This window comes from Cnephaeus nilssonii, assembly GCF_951640355.1.
Source record: "Cnephaeus nilssonii genome assembly, chromosome: 11".
Classification (NCBI taxonomy): domain Eukaryota; kingdom Metazoa; phylum Chordata; class Mammalia; order Chiroptera; family Vespertilionidae; genus Cnephaeus; species Cnephaeus nilssonii.
Genome location: NC_137082.1, coordinates 35,375,410 through 35,396,688, shown reverse-complemented (window position 1 = coordinate 35,396,688; position 21,279 = coordinate 35,375,410). Strand labels below are relative to the sequence as shown.

The 21,279-nt window shown below is 41.4% G+C and overlaps 1 pseudogene across 1 annotated transcript; it reads left to right on the top strand.

The window, feature by feature from the left end:
• Positions 1–3,607: 3,607 nt before the first annotated feature.
• On the top strand, positions 3,608–4,358 carry LOC307107485 (ferritin light chain-like; annotated as a pseudogene). Its single transcript has 2 exons — positions 3,608–3,965; positions 4,165–4,358. The product of its transcript is annotated as a ferritin light chain-like (transcript).
• Positions 4,359–21,279: the final 16,921 nt, after the last annotated feature.

Sequence of the window (21,279 nt, the reverse complement as noted above, 5' to 3'; positions counted from 1 at the left end):
CTTGCTTTTTGAAGAAGTCATACCTTTCCACACAGTATCCAGTTGATTACATGATATTATCTAGTTTAGCCTAAGGTTAGGCTTCACACTATTTGAGTGTGTAATATGGATGTGCTTAGGAGTGTGTATGGATGTCTATATGGTTGCTTATGTGCACACATCTGTGTACAAGAGCCATAGGCTTCCAGCTATCCTTACATTTTATTTGAGAAATTTCAGAGATTTAAGTTAAAATTGCCAATTAGGGCACGTTCTCCTCTTGCTTTCACCTCCACCAACCTGATTTCACCTGTTAAATGGCAGCATAGCAAGAAGTTCCTGGGGTTAAGCTAGGGTGAACAGATTCCACTATGAACATCTAAAAGCAAATAGGAGGAGTGCTCTCCAGTATTATCCAGCTATAAAACCCACCTGCTGCTATAGCACAATAATGGAAAAATGATGAATGGGTAAAGCCACTTTGCCTCAGTGGAGCTGGGTAAATATAATGAGCAAAGGAATATTTTCTCCCCTTTTATAAGGCACACCAAGTAGTTTTGGTGAGCAGCTCCAAACATCACATTCTGTTTGTGGCCTGTCTCATGTTGGTCTGAAGGTCTGTGGTAATTTTCCCCACCAATAATGCTAAAGCCAAACCTCCAGGCTAGTAATTTCAATTCCTCTAAGTAATTTCCAATTATTTCCAGAATAATTAGGAAAGTCTGAAAATATTTTACAAAACAAAGTTCATTTTAATTAACTTATATTAAAAAAGTGTATGTCAGAGAGTTCCATCTACAGCAAAGGCTGAATAATTGGGCTATTACAGATAAACTTCTTGCTGAGAACAATTGGAAAATGTAGATAATTATTATTTTCTTAAACATCAATTTGAAGGCATAAAAAAAGCTACCCAAAGCAATGAGAATTTGCTGGCCCAAGATCTGGAAGAAAAGAGAAGCCAAGGAAGGTGAACCTGGTGTTTGGGAAAACTTTATCCTACAGATGGTTATTGATTCCAAAAACAAAGGCAGCATTGAGAAGCTGAAAGAGCTTTCAGCAATTTCCCAGCTTTGAACGGCAACACAAAAATTATAGTAAAGAGCCTGAAAAGGAGAAAGAGTCCTGGTAAACATGCCAGGTTTTCTATTGGGACTGTGATGGATTTCACCCTAGGATAAGGGTAATTGGCCAGCCCTGATAAAGACTAAAGCCCAGCTTTGAATTTTTTTTTTAACATGTTTTATTGATTTTTTAGAGAGAAAGGAAGAGGGAGAGAGAGAAACATCAATGAGAAAGAGAAACATTAATTGGCTGCCTCCTGCATGCCCCTTTCTGGTGATCAAGCCCATAACCTGGGCATCAGTGCTCTGACCAGGAATCCAAGCGACCTCTCAGTGCTTGGGATGACACTCAACCAATTGAGCCACACTGGCCAGGGCCCAGCTTTGAATTCCTGAGACATTTATTAGATAAAGGTATTCAGCCCCTAAACTTTCTGGTTGATAGAAACAAAAGTAATCCCTCTCTGAAGGGAAATAACATCATATAGAACCTCAAATCAACTGAAGTTCAGCAAGTTTTTCTTTTTTTAAAGAAATTGATAATGTGGTTCTAAAATTTATATGGAAATGCAAAGGACCTAGGACCTAGAATAATCAAAGTGATATTGAAAAAAGAAAACCAAAGTCAGAGTACTTACATTTCTGAGTTCAAGATTTAGTTTATAATTACATCAGGCTTAAAATAGAAGTAGATAGAAATAGATTAATAAACAGAATTGAGTCCAGAAGTAAACCCAGACATATATAGTCAATTGATTATCAACCAAGACACCAAGTCAATTCAATAGGGAAAGGAAAGTCTATTTAACAACTTGTGCTGAAACAACTGGATATGTCTATGGGAAGAGAATTCTGACCCTTACTGCACTCCATATACAAAAATTAATTCAAGATGGATCACAGACCTAAATGTAAAAGTTAGAACCGTAAAGCTTCTAAAAAATATATTTGCAACCATAGAGTAGTCAAAGCTTTTTAGGCATAACATAAAATGTACTAATCATAAAAATAAGAAGTGAAATATTGAACTTCAAGAAAATTTTTCTCATGAAAAGAATAATCATTTTGAAAATGAATAATCAAGCAACAGACTGGGGGAAAAATACTCCAATACATTCATGTGGCAAAAGATTTGTATTTACAACATACAAAATCTCCTACAGGATAACTCCCGGAAGATGGTGGAGTAATAAGCACAAGGAATTTGCCTCCCCACCTACACAACAACTGCACTGAAAGAACCTGTCTAATGCAACTATGTGGGAACTCTGGAGTCTACTGACGGTTACAACTTCCAAGGAAAGTCTTGGACAGTAAATTGCTGTTAATTTTGGCTTTTACACAGTAGCAGCTTCCTGTGGCAAACAGCTATTCACCTGTTCCTGGAGGAGCTTTCACATAGCTTGTAGGAACCAGGGTGGGCAAAAAGGACCCTATCCTCCTTTGTGGATATACTGAACAAAGAGATGACTCATGAACCTGGTGGGACAGAACAGGATGGTGTGAGATTCCATCATGATACTCAGAACAGTGTGCAATTTAAAACTTATAAATTGTTTATTTCTGGAATCTTCCATTTAATATTTTTGGACTGTAGTTTGCTCTGGGTAACTAAAACTATGGAAAGCAAAACTGCGGTTAAGGGGAATTACTGTAAACCAATGAGATCTTACAGACATACAGAGAACACTCTTCACAAAAAGAGTATAGACATTCTTCTCAAGTGCTCATGGGACACTTTCCAGGATAGATCATATGTTAGGACACAAATTAAGTCTCAAGAAATGTATAAAGATAGATATCAAACTCTCTTCTCCAATCACAATGGGATGAAGTTAAAAACAAATAAGGGGACATCTGTAATATTTTCAACAATAAAGGTATATATTTTAAGAATCAATAATATAAGTAAAACTAGAAAATAAAAAAACTGGAAATTAAACAACACACTTAAACAACCAATGGATCAAAGAAGAAACCACAAGGGAAATTACAAAATACTTAGAAACAAATGAAAACAAAAACACCACATACAAACACTTATGGGAAGCAGCAAAAGCAGTGTCAATAGGGAAATTTATAGCTATAAATGCTTACATTAAAAAATAAAAAAGATCTTGCCCTAGCTGGTTTGGCTCAGTGGATAGAGCGTCGGCATGCAGACTGAAGGGTCCCAGGTTTGATTCCAGTCAAGGGCACATGCCCGGGTTGCAGGCTCGATCCCCAGTAGGGGCTGTGCAGGAGGCAGCTGATCAATGATTCTCTCTCATCATTGGTGTCTCTAACTCTCTCCCTCCCTCTCCCTTCCTCCCTGAAATCAATAAAAATATATTTAAAAAATAAAATAAATAAATAAAAAAGATCCAGACAGTGCCCTCGGTAGTTTCAGATCTGTCTCTTGATTCAACAGTGTTTGGATGGAACAGACCCAGGGACACCCCTTCTTCCAGCTTCTGACCACTCCCCAGTGTCTTATCCAGTCACCATCTTCAGAACCACCTCAGACACCAGCCAACACACCAGTTTGTTTTTTTTCTACCTTAACTTCTTATTGCTAAAAAACCATGAGCTCCCAAATTCGTCAGAATTATTCCACTGAGGTGGAGGCTGCTGTCAATCGTCAACCACCTGGCCAACCTGTATCGGCAGGCTTTCTGCACCTACCTCTCTCTGGGCTTCTATTTTGACCGTGATGATGTGCCTCTCAAGGGCGTGGGCCACTTCTCCCACGAGTTGGCTGAGAAGTTTGAGGGTGCTGAGCATCTCTTAAAGATGCAAAACTAGCATGGTGGCTGAATTCTCTTCCAGGATGTGCTGAAGCCTTCCCAAGATGAGTGGGGCAAAACTCAGGATGTATGGGAGCCACCTTGGTCTTGGAGAGAAACTGAACCAGGCACTTTTAGAGCTGCATTCCCTGGGTCAGTGGTTGGCAAACTCATCAGTCAACAGAGCCAAATATCAACAGTACAACGATTGAAATTTCTTTTGAGAAATTTGGCAATTTTTTAAACTTAAACTTCTTCTAATGCCACTTCTTCAAAATAGACTCGCCCAGGCCGTGGTATTTTGTGGAAGAGCCACTCAAGGGGCCAAAGAGCCGCATGTGGCTCGCGAACTGCAGTTTGCCGACCACGGCCCTGGGTTCTACCCACACAGACCCTCATCTCTGTGACTTTCTGGAGAACCACTTCCTGGATGAGGAGGTGAAACTCATCAAGAAAATGGCAACCACCTGACTAACCTCCACAGGCTGGCTGGCCCCCAGGCTGGGCTGGCCAGTATCTCTTCGGAAGGCTCACCCTCAAGCACAAGTAGAAGGCTTTGGAGCCCAGAAGCTTTTGAGGGGCTCCTCTGCATTCCTCTGGTGTTTAGCTTTGCCTGAGCCTCTCCCTCTAACTACTATTCATTCTTTTAACCACCCTGAAGCCCTCTCCCATGCATTGAAACAAATAAAAACAATAAAGCTATTTGCAGCAATAAATGAATGAATGAATGAATGAATAAGATCTCAAATCACAACTTATCTTTTACAACCTAAGGAACTAGAAAAAGAACAGACAAAACCAAAGCTAAAAGAAAATAATGAAGATTAGAGCAGAGATAAAATAAATAATGGAGCTCTGGTTGGAGCATCTGAAGGATTGTGGGTTTCATTCCCAGTCAGGGCACATACCTAGGTTGCTGGTTCGACCTCCCATCAATATGTATGAGAAGCAACCAACTGATGTTTCTCTCTCACATCGAGGTTTCTCTCTCTCGCTCTCGCTCTAAAAAGCAATAGCCTTAGCCAGTTTGGTCCAGTGGATAGAGCGTTGGCCTAACAACTGAAGGGTTCCCGGTACGATTCCAGTCAAGGGCACATTCCTGGGTTGTGGGCTCGATCCCCAATGGGGGATGTGCAGAAGGCAGCTGATCAATGATTCTCTTTCATCATTGATGTTTCTCTCTCTCTCTCCCTTTCTGAAATAAATAAAAATATCTTTAAAAAATATAAATCAATAAAAAAAGAAACACAATTGAGAAAGTTAATGAAACAAAAAGTTCTTCAAAAAGGTAAAACAATTTGCTAAGTCTAGCTAGACAGATTAAGGGAAAAAGAGAGAAGACTCAAATTACTAAAATCAGAAATAAAGGTGGGGCCCTTGGTGATTTGGCTCAGCGGATAGAGTGTTGACCTGCGGACTAAAGGGTCCCAGGTTCAATTCAGGTCAAGGACACATGCCCGGGTTGCAGGCTCCATCCCCAGTAGGGGGCATGTCGGAGGCAGCTGATCAATGATTCTCTCTCATCATTGATGTTTCTAGCTCTCTCTCCCTCTCCCTTCCTCTTTGAAATCAATAAAAATATATTATTTTAAAAAAGAAATAAAAGTGGGGACATTACTGTGAATTCTACAGAAATAAAAAGAATTTGAGCACTGTTTATGCCTGGTTTTCTCTAAAGCTGAGATGGCAGCCCAGCACCTCCTGTCTGGAGCGTGTAGGGTTGCTATTGATCACATGGCATCTTATAAGCTGCACATCAGTGATGCTTATTTACTTATGGCCTTTTATTACATTGAAGGCCCAGGAGAACCTCTTTTTGCCACATTCGTTGAAGACCAAGCTGAGATAAAGAGGGAACATGGAAAGCAATTCATAAGATATCTAAGAGGATGTCAGAGTAAAATCTGCTGTTGGGTCATTAAGAGGCCTGAGATAGATAACCGGGGAACTGGGATCCAAGCTCTAGAGTCTGCTCTGGAGCTGGAGAACAAGTTAACCAAGCTCCTGTTAGACCCAAAGACCATGGCTTCTGCAACATGAATAGGATCTCTTATGCTTCTTGGGAAAGTACCTGGATAAATAGAAGAAGAACACAAACTACTTGGAATGCAACTTGTATATCATAAGGAATTAGAAAAGCAGACCCAAAAGGAAGAAGACCCATTTATAAAGCCTGCTGAAGTGTTTGATAAACAGACCAAACATCTGAAGGTGATAAAACAAGTCTTCCCATGTAGTAGGTCACAAAATCAGCTCCTTAAGAATCTTAACCTTCTCCATTTGTCATAAGACTGCTTTCCTTCATGGTGTGTGAACAAATAAATCTGTTTTTGCATTATAAAAATAAATCCTATATAATAAAAACCTAATATGCAAATTGACTGACCAGCAGAATGACGGGTTGCTATGACACGCACTGACCACCAGGGGGCAGACATGTAACGCAGGAGCTGCCCTCTGGTTGTCAGTGCGCTTCCACAGGGGGAGCACCCCTCAGCCAGAAGCCAGGCTCACAGATGGTGAGCGCAGCGGTGGTGGCAGGAGCCTCTCCTGCCTCCATGGCAGCGCTAAGGACCCCTCAGGGGATGTCCGGGGAGCGGTCCTAAGCCAGCAGTCGGACATCCTCCAAGGGGTCCCAGACTGCGAGAGGGCACAGGCCCAGTTGAGGCCCCACCCCCACCCCCAATGCACAAATGTCGTGAACCAAGACTCTAGTAAATAAATAAAAAGAATTTAAGATAGTTCTATGAACAATTATACACCAAACAAATTGAATAACCTCAATAAAATAGACAAATTCTTAGAAACACAAAACTTACCAAGACTAAACCACAATGAAAAAGTAAATTTGAATAGACCTATTATTAGTAAGGAAACTGAATAAGTAGTAGACAATAGGGGGGGCCTGGGGAGGGATGCAGTAATCAAGATAAATAAGATGTGCCGAAACAGGTTTGGCTCAGTGGATAGAGCGTTGGCCTGCGGACTCAAGGGTCCCAGGTTCGATTCCGGTCAAGGGCATGTACCTTGGTTGCGGGCACATCCCCAGTAGGGGGTGTGCAAGAGGCAGCTGATAGATGTTTCTCTCTCATCGATGTTTCTAACTCTCTATCCCTCTCTCTTCCTCTCTGTAAAAAATCAATAAAATATATTTTTTAAAAAAAAGATAAATAAGATGTAGAAGGGTAGAGGGAGTCCATGGAGGGGAGGGGGACATCTGTAATACTTTCTTTTCTGTTCTTATGTAATACTTTCAACAATAAAGATAAAATTTTAAAAAATAAAACAAAAACATATTTAGTTCAAATAAAAAAATAAATTTCCTAGCCAAAAAAAATAGCCCTGATGGCTTCACTGGTGGAATCTACTAAACATTTAAAATTGCCAATCTTCTTAACTCATTCTATGAGGCCAGCATTACCTTGATACCAAAGCCAGAAAAAGGCATTACAAGAAAACTATAAACCAATATCCCTTATGAACACTGATGCAAAAATCCTCAACAAAATACTAGCAGACCAAATTCAGTATCATACTGAAAGAATTATATACCATGACCAGGTAGGATTTATTCCCAGAATGCAGGAATAGTTCAATATAAGAAAAATCAATCAATGTTATACACCTCATTAACTGAATAAGGGATAAAAACACACATGGTCATATCAATTGATATAGAAAATAGAATTTGATAAAATTCAACATTCTTTTATGATAAAAACACTAAAAAAAAGTAGGACTAGAGAGAGACTACCTCAACACAATAAAAACCACATACAAAAAACCCATGGCAAACATCATCCTCAATAGTGAAATACTGGAAGCTATTCCTCTAAGATCAGGAACAAGGCGAGGATACCAAATCTCACCTCATCTACTTAACATAGTCCTGAAAATTACAGCCAGAGCAATTAGGCAAGAAAAAGAAATAAGAGGCATCAAAATTGGAAAGGAAGAAATAAAATTATTTCTGTATGTAAATGATATAATCTTATATATAGAACACCTTACAAATTCTACATGAAAAAAATGTTAGAACTATTACATGAGGTCAGCAAAGTAGCAGGAAAAATTTAACACAAAAAATCAGTTGCATTTCTATACAATAAAAATGAACAATCTGAAAAGTAAATTATAAAAACAATTCCATTTACAATAGCATAAAAAATAATAAAATATTTAGGAGCTAACTTAACCAAGGAATTATGAAACTTGTATAATGAAAACAACAGAAAATTGATAAAAGAAATTTAAAAAGATAAATGAAAGGAAACATTCCATGTTTATGGATTGGAGGACTTCATATTGTTAAAATGCCAATACTATGACCTCCAGGTTCACAGGTCCCTGAGCCAGGCTGACCGGGCTGGACACAAGTTTTTAAGGGGGCACCAAAAAACAAAACAAAACAGTAATCAAGATAAATAAGATGTCAATGCAATATTTTTTAAATAACCATGAAAAAAATCCATGAACAAAATATCAAAATTTTAACCCTGGCTGGTGTGGCTCAGTTGGCTGGGCATCATCCTGTGCACCCAAAAGATTACTGGTTCAATTCCCTATCAGGGCACATGCCCCGGTTGCAAGCTCTATCCCTGGTTGGGGCCCTGCAGGAGGCATGTGATCAATGTTTTGCTGTTACATTGATATTTCTCTCTTTCTCTCTCTCTCTCCCTCTCCCGTTCTCTCTAAAAATCAATTTTTAAAATATCTTAAAAATACATAAATAAAGATAGGTATCAGTATTTCTGATTTTTCCTTTTGCCTCAGGCACCAATATGACTCAACAGCATTGTGGGAAATTATATTTGCAACATGTATATAACAAGTATCTATAATACTTATAGAACACTTATAGATCAATGAAAATGTCAGACAATCCAACAGAAAAGCAGGTTCAAGACTGAAAGGTATTTTATAAAATAGGATAGCCAAGGGCCAATAAATACATTAAAAGGTGTTCAACTTCATCAGTCATTAAGGAAATAAAAATTTAACTCAAAAAGCATTCCACTACACATCCATCCAAATGGTTAAATGTAAAAGACAGACAATGTCAAGAATTGGTCAGGATGTAGAAAAAACAGAAGTCTCAGACATGACTGGTGGGAGTGTAAAATGATACAATTACTTTTTTAAACTGGCAGTATCTATTAAAGCAGAACTCACATGTCTTATGATTCAGCAATTCCACTTCTAGATAATAGCCAATAGGAAAACATTCTTATGTTCATCAAAAAACTGTTCAAGCCGCCAAAACCGGTTTGGCTCAGTGGATAGAGCGTCGGCCTGCGGACTGAAAGGTCCCAGGTTTGATTCCGGTCAAGGCCATGTACCTTGGTTGCGGGCACATCCCCAGTGGGGGATGTGCAGGAGGCAGCTAATCGATGTTTCTCTCTCATTGATGTTTCTAACTATCCCTCTCCCTTCCTCTCTGTAAAAAATCAATAAAATATATTTAAACAAAAAACTGTTCAAGCCCAACTGGTGTGCCTCAGTCAGTGGTTGAGCATCAACCTATGAACCAGGAGGTCATGGTTCAATTGCCAGACAAGGCACATGCCCGGGTTGTTGGCTAGATCCCCTGTGGGGGCCACGCAGGAGGTAGCTGATTAGTGATTCTCTCTCATCATTGATGTTTCTATCCCTCTCTCCCTCTCCCTTCCTCTCTGAAATCAATAAAAAAAATTTTTTTAAACTGTTCAAGAATGTTCCTAGTAGCACTGTTCATAATAGCCCTCAATCGGAAACAACCCAAATGCCCATTAAGGGAATGGATAAATAAATTGTGGTATATTAATTCATGAAATACTATATAACAATGAGAATAAAGAAAATGTTATTACACATAATAACATAAATGAATCTTACAAACCTAATATTAAGCAAAAGAAGTTACACATAAAAGCATATACACATAAAAGCGTAAGTTACACATAAAAGCAAAAGAGGCAAAACTTAATTATGGTGTTAGAAGTCAGGTTAGTGGTTACCCTTGGAAGGAAAGGGACTTAAAGAAGGTAAAATGGGGGCTCTGAGTGCTAGTAATGCCCTATTTTTATTAATTTTTATTTTTTAATATACTTTTATTGATTTCATAGAGGAAAGGACAGAGAGATAGACACATCAATGATGAGAGAGAGTCATTGATCGGCTGCCTCCTGCACGTCCTGGGGATTGAGCCCCCAACCCAGGTAGGTGCCCTTAATCAGATTCTAACCTGGGACCCTTCAGTCCGCAGGCATATACTATCCACTGAGCCAAACCGGCTAGGGGTAATGCCTTATTTTTAGATCTAGGGTGTGTTCACGTGGAAAAAATTCATTGAGCTGAAGACTTTTTCCCCAATAAAAACAGAAAATCTTTCAATAAAAATTTTACTTAAGAGAAAACAAAGTGAGTTCAGACCAGTCAGGAGCCCAGGGAAGAGAGATGAAGATTAAAAAACTTAAGCGATCAAGTGAGAAAGTCCGGTATCATAATGCACTTTCTCTCTGGCCCCACTCCTTTTTCCCCAGCTATGCAGATTCTTTTAGTTGTCATTTTATCCACAAAGACTAGGGGAGGCTAGTCTTTGTCTTCCTATTTGATACACAGGAAGGGCAGCCCTGAGGAGGTCAGCGACTAAATTAAAGCCTCACAGGCAGTTAGAGATGGGTGCGGGATTGAACACTGGCCTCCTAATTCCTGCTTCTGAGTTGTGTGTACCAGGGCCTGCTGTTCCTGTGAGTCAGGCCACCTGACCACAGGGACACTAGGCTCCAAGCAGTGAATGCTTTGCCTCTGTCTCCCTAATTTATCAGTATAGTGATGCCAAAGATGGAGATGGCCTCCTAATTTATTTCACAGTTGAACTGAGAAAGCAGATATCTAGTCAGTCATCACTGTGTACACTTTCCTGGAAGCAAATGTCAAAGGGTGCAACTACAGGACATAAAGAGCCATTTTAAACGAACATCTCCACCTTCTAAAAGCCGAATCACTGACTGTGTATTGAAAGAGGCCTGCTGGTCCTTGAGAGCAGACCTAACCAAGGAAGAGGGAAACACATAATGCCTAGAATCCTGTCTGTAATGACTGTTTCTAAACAAGTGAGTGGAGTCACACTTTTCATCCTTTCATCTTTTTGTTTTGTTTTGTCAATCCTCACCCGAGGATCTTTTTCCATTAATTTTTAGAGAGAGTGAAGGGGGAGAGAAAAGCATCTATGTGATTGTTTGCCTCCGGGTTAAGCCTGCAACCAAGGTATATGCTTTTGACTGGGAATCGAACCCTCAACCCTTCAGTCCTTGGGCCAACACTCTACCCACTGAGCCAAACTGGCCAGAGCCCTTTCATATTTTAAACAAGATTCAAATTGCGGTTTACAATGTTTTGAATCTAGTACTTCTGTTTCAAGCTAAGTCTTCTTAAAAACACCTTAAAAAAAAAAAAAAAAGTAACAGTCTCAATTTGGGTTATACATTTCCTTATATTCTTGAATTTGCAGAGCTCCAAAGCAAGGCAATCTGGCATTTGGTTTCCGAGACCCACATGTCTGTTTTTCAAAGCCTCAGCCTGACAGGGACTGAAACTAAATACTTCAACCTACAATTTACTTCTTTTGAGGTAAGGGTCAGTCTCCTTTCTACATCTGTCTGACAGGATGTTTAAGTGACCAAATCAAAAGTCTATAATGGCTCCCACCCCCATTCCTGGTAATTACCATTGCATAGGGCCTTCCTGCTGAGGGCTGTGCCCAAAGGGAAGTTACCAGTGTTAGTTCCCGAGCCTTAATGAGATCCATGTTGTTTTTCAGTAGCAGAGGAGACACAGATCCACTCCCTACCTTCAACGCGAGTCAGTTTTTAAAAAATTTTCACAGCAGCCTGACCAGAACTATCTCATTCTCAGGGGGCTCAGCTGGGAGATCTGTAACTTCATGCTTCCAGGATATGGTTGCATTAATCCCTAAACTTGCTCTTCATATCGTCCCTGTTGTCTGCTCATTGTAACATGGCTGCTCCCGCCATTAAGGTTCTTCTTTCCTCCATGTATCTCAACAGAGCTCTGCATTCTGGTACAGTGAAGGGTACAGACCTGCAGCCTTCTCTACAAGGCATGGGTAGGGGCCAGCTGCTTTTACAATAATTTAGGTGGTTAAATATTTAGGAAAATGCTGCACTCAAATAAGAAACTGTGATTCCGAAATTCCAATTAGCAGAATGTACCAGGCAAAAATCATCTAAGCACTGAGGGCTTGGGGAGACTGTTACAATAGAAGGAGCAAATAAACAAAAAATAGGAGATGAGGAGGAGAGAGGAAGAGGAAGCATGAAGAAGAGAAGGTGAAGGAGAAGAAATTGAGCCCATAGATAGCATACTAAGCATAAATATCATACGGTAGCAAAACACCCGCCGAGAAAGAGAAAGAGATTTCTTCTCCCCACACTGGGGCTCACCTCTCACTATACAGGGCCCTCTCTCACGAATTGTAAGTAGCCGCTCTCTGTGGTCGATAACATAATTCCAGATCAGAAGAAGGATTCTGAAGTCAAGATGTTTTTAGATCAATGGTTCTCCCATGGAATCCGGAGATCTCTAGTGGGTCTGCAAAGATTCTCCCAATTGCTCTGTGGGCTGAGTCAAAATGCAAGACACAGAAGTGTGTTGGGTGATTCTACCCCCCCTCCCTTGAAACATATTTTCCACTGTGGATTTCAATCAACACGTAAAAGTATCAAAGAAACATGTTTAAGAGAAGTTACAGGGATTCAGCAAAAAACACCTCAAAAGTGTGTGTGTTTTTTTTCTTTTTTGACAACTATAATTGAAAAATAAAGACAAGTGCCATATGATTTCAACTATATGTGGAATTTAATGAACTGAACTACCAAGCAAAATAGAGACAGACTCAGAGAGAGCAGGCAGACAGCTCCGGGGTTGGGGGCTGAGGGAAGGGAGGGAGGGGATGGGGAGAGGGATTAAGCAAAAAAGAAGAGAGAGAGAGAGAGAGAGAGAGAGAACTCATGGACATGGACAACAGTGTGGTGATTGCGGGGTGGAGAGGATGGGTGGAGGTGGAAAAGGGCATAGAGGAGATAAATGGTGATGGGAAAAAATAAAATTAAAAATTAAAAAGTTGGCTTTTTGTTTGTTTGCTGGCTTGTTTATTTGATCTAGTAAGTAGGTGTAAATAGAGCAAAATCTTTTGTTCTGCTCAAGCAATTTAAGGAGCAAAAATCTTGAGACTCATCAGGCTAGATGAAAAAGTGAACCTTGCAAAGCACATCTTTTTGAAGGAAGGAAAGTCAGGAGCTCAGGAGTGGAGTAAGGAAGGGGATTGCCAATTGTAGCTGCAGTTTAAGAAGATCTGCTTTTCCTCATCTTAGCTCCACAGCAAGAGTTAACCTCAGGAAAGCCTGTGCTGCTGGAGAGGAGTTTTATGAGTTATCGAATGACCTATTTGATAGCCACATAACACAACAAAGCTTTCAGGCCACCTAGGCTGCTCAGAGGCTATGATATAAAATGTACTTACGGTTAGATTGGCCTTTCCCTCTCTACCAGAGCAACGTGCACATTCAGCTGTTTGTTGGACCAATTTGCACAGCCATAGTTTCTTGGATTTCAAAACAGATGGGTTGCCTACACTGCAGGTAAACAGTGTGGAAGCTGTAAATTAAAATGAACTTGGAGGCCTCTCATTGAATTTTGCTGATATACTTACAACACCATTTACCAATTCAGATAATTCAGTCATATGTGTGAAGTATCCTGTGATAATTCAGCTACCTTCCTGAATGACCCAGATGCTGTTAGCCCTCTTGATCCTTTGATGAAGACCAGACCAAGAATAAAGGAAGCAAAGTTCTTTCCATCTTGCTTGATTGATAAGATGAAAATAACTTGTTCACTCTTTGAATGTGATTGAAAAAAAATGAACGAAAGAAAAAAACCCAATCCCAACATCTGGATGGAATTAATACATACCTCTCTGGGACCCTCTGGTTCTTGAATGTTTTTTTTTAAAATATATTTTATTGATTTTTTACAGAGAGGAAGAGAGAGGGATAGAAAGTTAGAAACATCGATGATAGAGAAACATCGATCAGCTGCCTCTTGCACAACCCCTACCGGGGATGTGCCTGCAACCAAGGTACATGCCCTTGACCGGAATCGAACCTGGGACCTTTCAGTCCGCAGGCCGACGCTCTATCCACTGAGCCAAACCGGTTTTGGCTGGCTCTTGAATGTTTTGACTAATGGTTCCCTTTCCAAAGTCTGTGGAGGCTCAATCACTCAACCTGTCAGGGAATGATACTTTGCTACCAGTTACTGCAAGTTGGTTTAAATAGGTTGTCAAGATGCTGTAGCTGTGACCAAATCCCTGGCAGGGGCAGGTGAGGCAGTACATGCCATGTAAGTATGCTCACATGTTTCTGTGTGGATATCCAGTGGGAAGGGCATGGTCCTTCTGGATAAATTGGGCCTCTCTATTGTATTGCATAGTGTCCTAGCCTTAGAATCTGCCTCCATGGATACACTTTCGTCATTAGGAGATCTATGTTTGATTCCTGTTATGGCTAATGTTTCTGGATCCCTAGAGTACTGCAGAAAAAGGACCAGAGTATTAGAAGACCTGGTTTCAGCTCCAACAACACACTCTGGGATTTATTTTTATTTTTTTCAATATATTTTTATTGAATTCAGAGAGGAAGAGAGAAGGAGAGAGAGATAGAAACATCAATGATGAGAGAGAATCATTGATTGGCTACCTCCTGTATGCCCCCTACTGGGGATCAAGCCTGCAGCCCATGCATATGCCCTTGACTGGAATTGAACCCACAACTTTTCAGCAGTCCATAGGCTGATGCTCTATCCACTGAGCCAAACCAGCTAGGACAAGATCTGTGATTTTAAGCTAATTTATCTGCCATCACTGAGCTTCAGTTTTATATATATATATATATATATATATATATATATATATATATATATATATATATATTGATTTCAGAGAGGAAGGGAGAGGGAGAGATAGAAACATCAATGATGAGAGAGAATCATTGATTGGCTGCCTCCTGCATGACCCACACTGGGACATGTGCCCTGACCAGGAATCGAACTGTGACCTCCTGGTTATAGGTCGATACTCAAACACTGAGCCACGCCAGCCAGGCTGAGCTTCAGTTTCTTTATCAGTAATGTAGGTAAGTAACATCCTCAATGGGGATACTGGGGAATGAATTGAGGTAATCTATAATAATAAAAGGGTAATATGCTAAGTAGACCGGACATCCTCCCTGAGGAAGCCGGGACCGGAGGGAAGCCAGCCAGGTCCCGGGTGCCCGCGGGTGGCCGGAGGAGGGCAGACCGACCGGGTCCCAGGTGCCGGAGGGAAGCCAGTGCCAGCAGCCAGGGGAAGGAAAGCCTACTCTTGCACAAATTTTCATGCATCTGGCCTCTAGTGGTATATAAAGTGCTTGGTGGGGCTCCATGCACATGAAATGCATATGAATCTGGGGGAGCACATTGTGGCAAAGGAGGGCTCTGCTTTGAGAGAGGAAGACTTCACAATTATAATGAGAGCCCAAGGAAGGGGTTCTATTATTGTCAAGTATCCCTGTCTTACTACAACTTTTTGTAGGATATTTGCTCTTAAAGTGGAATGGTGGAAAAATCAATTAACTGGAAGTTAGATCATCAATATCCTAGTCCTGATTCTGGTAACAACAGAACTAGATAAGTTTGGGAAAGTCATTTAGTTGCTTTTCTCACCTATATAATAATGATTTTCATACTTGCCCTTTCAAAGCATAGTATTATTATAAAGCTTAAATAAGATGGGGCTTATACAAAAATATATGAGACATATAAAAATATAACTTATTTTGGTCAAAAACTTCAAAACAATCTGGCTATCTAGCAGAGTCTAATACACTCTGACAAGCTTGTCGGAAATGTGATTTAACCCTGTTTCTGTGGCTGACAAGGATGAAGTATAAGTGGCAAGTCCCCCACTGAACCTACCCAAATAGCCAATCCCTTGGATTTTGTGGGTAGTTCTTGAAGGACAATGAGAAATAACACCAGGAAATGAGCAAAGGTTTGACTCCAGCTTTTCTAAATCTCCTGTGAAGGCATGGTTGACGCTTCTAGAACCAAGGCTATATCTTTGATGGCTTGAATTGAGGAACCTGTTTGGAGCCAAACGGCTTCAGGAGCTTGCTCCATGCTCTAACCTTAGCATATAGTAGAGCAAGTTAGTGGGTCTAGGAAGCAGGGAGGGTGGTCATACAACTTAACATAAAGTCCCACCCTCAAATCACTGATCATCCACAACCTTTTAAACATTCACTTGCAACAACAGCCTAGAAGGATAGTCATCCTCTTTATCAGACCTGTTATTTTCCTTCCCATGCAAGAAAATAAGTGTAGAAGTTAGGAAAACCTATATTTGTCTTATTTTTTGCTTTTGCCTTTTTTCTTTAATGACTCAGAATATTGCAGACCTGCCCTGGGTGTACAGTTCAAGGGAGAGGTTTATGGAGCAGGCTCTCAACTCTGAGGCATGGAGGCTCTCCCCACTTCTCATAGCAAAGGGCTGCCGGGAATGTCTCTCCCATTTGTGTTTGCTTGGGCTGTAAAGCAAAGGCATCTGCTCCAAACTCTTCTGCATAGACATGGGACATTTGGACATAGATCTTTCCCCCAAAATGCTGCCTTTTACATGGAGCCACTGACATGGTGGATTGCGGTTGGAGAGCAGGGAGGCAGTAGTAGACGGTGAGAATTAGGAATCCACCTTTTCTCAGGTGGCTATCCCAGTTGCGAGCATGCAGCATCTCCTCCTCAACTTGTCCATAAACAATACCTACTCACATATTAGTAAGGATAGGAACCCACTGGAACTAACACAAGCCCCGGCATTTAAAGTCCTCAAGCAGATCCAAGTCTAGGCTTGCCACCCTGGGTATATGTAAAAGGGGTCATCAGTATGCATTTCTTTTTAATGCTTGTGGAGATTCTACTTCAGAAGCAACTTGGAAAAAATAAAAACTCCTTCTTAGAGAACCTGCATCTATTTAGATCCAGAGTAAACAAGCATATAAAGGGCTGCTTGCTCAGTATTTCTAAGATGTGGGGTTGGTCAGTTCATTAGAGAAAAGAGTACTAATAAATAGGAACAGTTTTCATTTGGGGGGCATCTGGTCAGGAGGCCCTTAAAGGGACCCTGGTATCTCAGGGAGTAGGTAATCTCATTCTTCCAGGCTTTATTGTTTGAACCTCACAGTGTGAGCCAGAGGAGAGTCCAAGTGGGCCAGCAGTCTAAGGACAGAAGACCCTTTAGGCAGGAGGGTCTAAAAAGCTTGTCCCCTAGTTGGCCTTTCTTCCTCTAATTTTTCAGGCCCTGTGATCTTTACTACAAAGCAAACCATATGATTTTGATTCTGGTTCCTGGCTTACTGAGAGCTTTTTATGTCTCCAGTGGCAGGAAGTCCTCCAGCCTCTTTTTTTCCTTTAAATATATTTTTATTGATTTCAGAGAGGAAGGGATAGGAAGAGAGAGAGATAGAAACATCACTGATGAGAAAGAATCATTGATCAGCTGTCTCTTGCACGCTCCCTACTGGGGATCGAGCCTGCAACCCAGGCATGTGCCCTTGAACGAAGGTGAACCTGGGACCCTTCAGTTCGCAAGCCGAAGCTCTATCCACTGAGCCAAACCAGCTAGGACATTTTTTTCTTCCCTCCAGCCTTTTTAAGCAGTTGTTCTGGCATCTAAGAGAGGAAGCCAGCTTTTTTGGACTCTCACCAGCTGGACATTGAAGCCCCGTGGAGAGCAATGCTCAGTAGAAAGCAACACTCAGTAGAAGAAGGCTAATAAGAATGACTGTAAGGTGGGAAGACACTCCTGGGATTTATAGAGGTGGACTCCAGGTTGACACTTGTCCAAAGAATTGGCTTTCCCCTCCATTCTATCCCTGGATTTCCATCTGTGTCTCCCTGTGAGATGACCCTTCCCAAGAGATGGAAAACCAGGATCTAGTCCTTCTGAAAGAGATAGGGGAAGGAAGTATTGTCTGACATAAGGGACCACACAAAACTTCTAATCCCAGAGATTGGTGTTTCAGTCACCAAGATGACTGTAGCCAGGTAAACTTCAGTGAGAGTCAATGGAAGAAAATTCTGAGATTTGAGTGGTAGGCAAGGTGAAGGCTAGAGGAAGTCAGTCACTTCTCAGAAGGAATCAATGCTACTTTTCTAGGAAAGGGTTGAAGAGATGGTGACAGACTAAGAAAAATCTTTATCATTTTATTTACTATATAAAGCGTTATAATATTCAGTCATTTGTTTTTGTCTCTGGGCCTGTGCATGTGCTGACTTTTCCACTTGAAAAAAACATTTTTTTAGCAGATCCCCATATGGCCATCTCTTTCTCGTTCTCTAGATTTCAAATGTCTCCTCCTTAGAAAGGCTTTCCCGACAAACTCTTTCATGTGATTCCCACCTCACTCCCTATGATATCACTTTACTCTCTTCTGAGAATTTATTACTACTTGAAATTATTTTGTTTGCTTACTTGTTTTGTTCTAGTTATCCAACCATAATGTAATTTCCATGAAAATATCCCATCTATCTTGTTCACTGTTATACCCTCAATGCCTATAATAGAGCCAGTAGAACATTGAGCGTTCAATAAATAAATGCTGAATGAGGGGATATATGAGTGGAGTGTTAGGGTTGGGAAAGCTAGCCAAAGAAAGCTAGGTAAAATTGGAATGGAATGCATAAGGCCAGAAAGAAAATAAATAATCAGGAGAGGAAATTGAAACCAGTAACAAAAATCTTCTGTGAAGTGGAAATAAGTGAAAATTTAAAAAACCCCACACATTTTGTTTGATACCTTCCAGCATTCATCATATTCAACAAACCTTTGTTAAGTACTTACATGTGCCCAGCATTATGTTAAGAGCTGTGGAGACACAGATGAATAAAGTCAGAGGTTGAAGAGGATGGGGAGAGGAAGTAACGTTAGGAGTTGTTCTCTCCTGAGTTCTCAAGCCATTCACTGAGTTCACCATCTGAAAAGGAGACATAAAAAACAGCTGTGTAACAAAGGGGCAAAGACTATGAGGAGTGTTGGTAAATTTCAATAAGGGGAACATGTCAGAGGAAACTACAGAGGAGATGGCATTTAATTTTGGCCTTGAAGATAAGTAAAGAGTTCATCAGGTGGAGAGGGAGCATATTCCAGGCAAGGAAACAGCATGAGCTAAGGCATAGAGCAAGCATGTCAAACTCGCGGCCCGCGGGCTGCATGCAGCCCACAACAAATATTTTTGCAGCCCAGCCAATATAACGGTATGTAAGAAACATTTTAATAAAAATTTCATAACTTAAAAAAAATTTTTCATAACTTAATTTTTACAATATCCTGTTATACATAATCCTATGTAATAAAGAGCTAATATGCAAATGGTCATCATGTCCTCTCACCATCACGCCATAACGGCTCAGGCACTCAACACTGAGGAGAGAGGAATGGGGACCAGCCAGGCTGCGGCCCAGGAGAGGAACAAGCTGCATGCCCTGCGGTCTGGGCCCCAGTGGCTGCGCCTGCGCCTGTGGCCCAGGAGAGGGACAAGCTGCCCACCCCGTGGTCCTGGGTGCCAGTGGCTGGGGCTGTGGCCCAGGAGGACAAGCTGCCTGCCTCACAGTCCTGGGCACCAGCAGCTGCATCTGCACCTGTGCCCTGGGAGAGGGACAAGCAGCCCACCCTGTGGTCCCAGGCACCTGTGGTTGTGGCCCGGGTGAAGCTGCCTGCCCATGGTCCCCTGCTTCTGGTTGCGGCCGGCTCAGGTGAAGCTGGCCCAGGTCCTGAGTGCCTGCGGCCGGCCAGAGGGAGGGAAGCCTGGGTCCCGGGTTTGGGGTGAGGCAGAGGCTGTTAGGGGCAATCAGGCCAGCAGGGGAGCAGTTAGGAGTGATCAGGCCAGTAGGGGAGCAGTTAGGGGCGATCAGGCAGGCAGGCAGAGGTGGTTAGGGGTGATCAGGCAGGCAAGCAGAGGAGTTAGGGGCGATCAGGCAGGCAGGCAGGCGAGCGGTTAAAAGCCAGTGGTCCCACATTAGGAGAGGCAGTCGGACAACCCCCGAGGGGTCCTGTATTGGAGAGGGTGCAGGTCGGGCTGAGGGACCCCCCTCCCATGCACAAATTTTGTGCACTGGGCCTCTAGTTATTAATAATGAACTACAACTAATGACTGTTGCATGACTATGCAACTAATGACTATACTCGTGTTGCATTCATTTCCCTTACGCACTTAACACGCAGGCACACAATTTCTCTCCACTAATACTAGCAGCAAATATTTTAGCAGCTGATTGCTACGTCATTAGTCTTATGCGGACTTGTTTGTTGTGCGCAACAGGAAATATTTCACTTTCGGAGAACAAGAAAAATAGGTTTATTTGCATTACACTTATTAATTTGTGCAGTTATTCAGTGTCTATTAAGTTAATGCTCAAGAAAAATATTAATTTTTATTAAAATGTTCTATTATTTTAACCATTACTCATTTATTTCAGCCCTTTGTATTCAGCATGTCTCTATCGAAATAAACCTACATTCTATGAAAATTGAAGCTTTTGTTTTTTTGTGGCCCACATAAACTTAAACCTTGTTTATTTGGCCTGTGTTAACCTTTGAGTTTGACATGCTTGCATAGAGACATGAAAGTACTTGCTATGCTTGGAAAACAGCAAGCAGACCAAATTGTTCCCTGTGATGAGAGTAGAATGTTCATGGGGAAATGACTACACATGAGGCTAGAAACACAGGTGTAATGAAGTGGTGAAATGCTGGTCGTCTTATCATGGGACATGCTAATGAATGTGCACTTAGCAAAATCAGAACCACCTAGATTTTAGTGAAATTCTTGGATCCTCATATGATCCCTGATTAATAGTGGTATATTAACAAATTCTCCCCATCTGTGACAAATATCAATCAAAGGACTCCTGGCTTGATGCCCAGAAGTTTCACTGTACCTCATAGATGTGGCCTTAATACAGTCCAGCTGAGGGCTTGGGAGAAGTGCTAGACCAGGATGGAAAGCCCCTAACACTCACCCAAGGTCAGGCTGAGATGCTTTCATTCCACCAATGGTCTTACACCGCGAGCCCCAGGCCATTCACCACCCCCTGCAAACCACAGGATTTCCAGATAGCTAAGGCAGGGGAAGCCACTCAGGGACTACGGTGAGACAAGGAAGGCATGCATCTTTTTATTTTTATTTTTAAAATCTTTTATTGATTTTTCAGAGAGAGAAGAAGGGAGCCCATCCAGTGTGGTTCAGTGGTTGAGTATGAATCAGGAGGTCAGGGCTTGATTCCCAGTCAGGGCACATGCCGGGGTTGCAGGCTTGATCCCCGGTAGGGAGCATGCAGGAGGCAGCCAATCAATGATTCTCTCTCTCATCATTGAT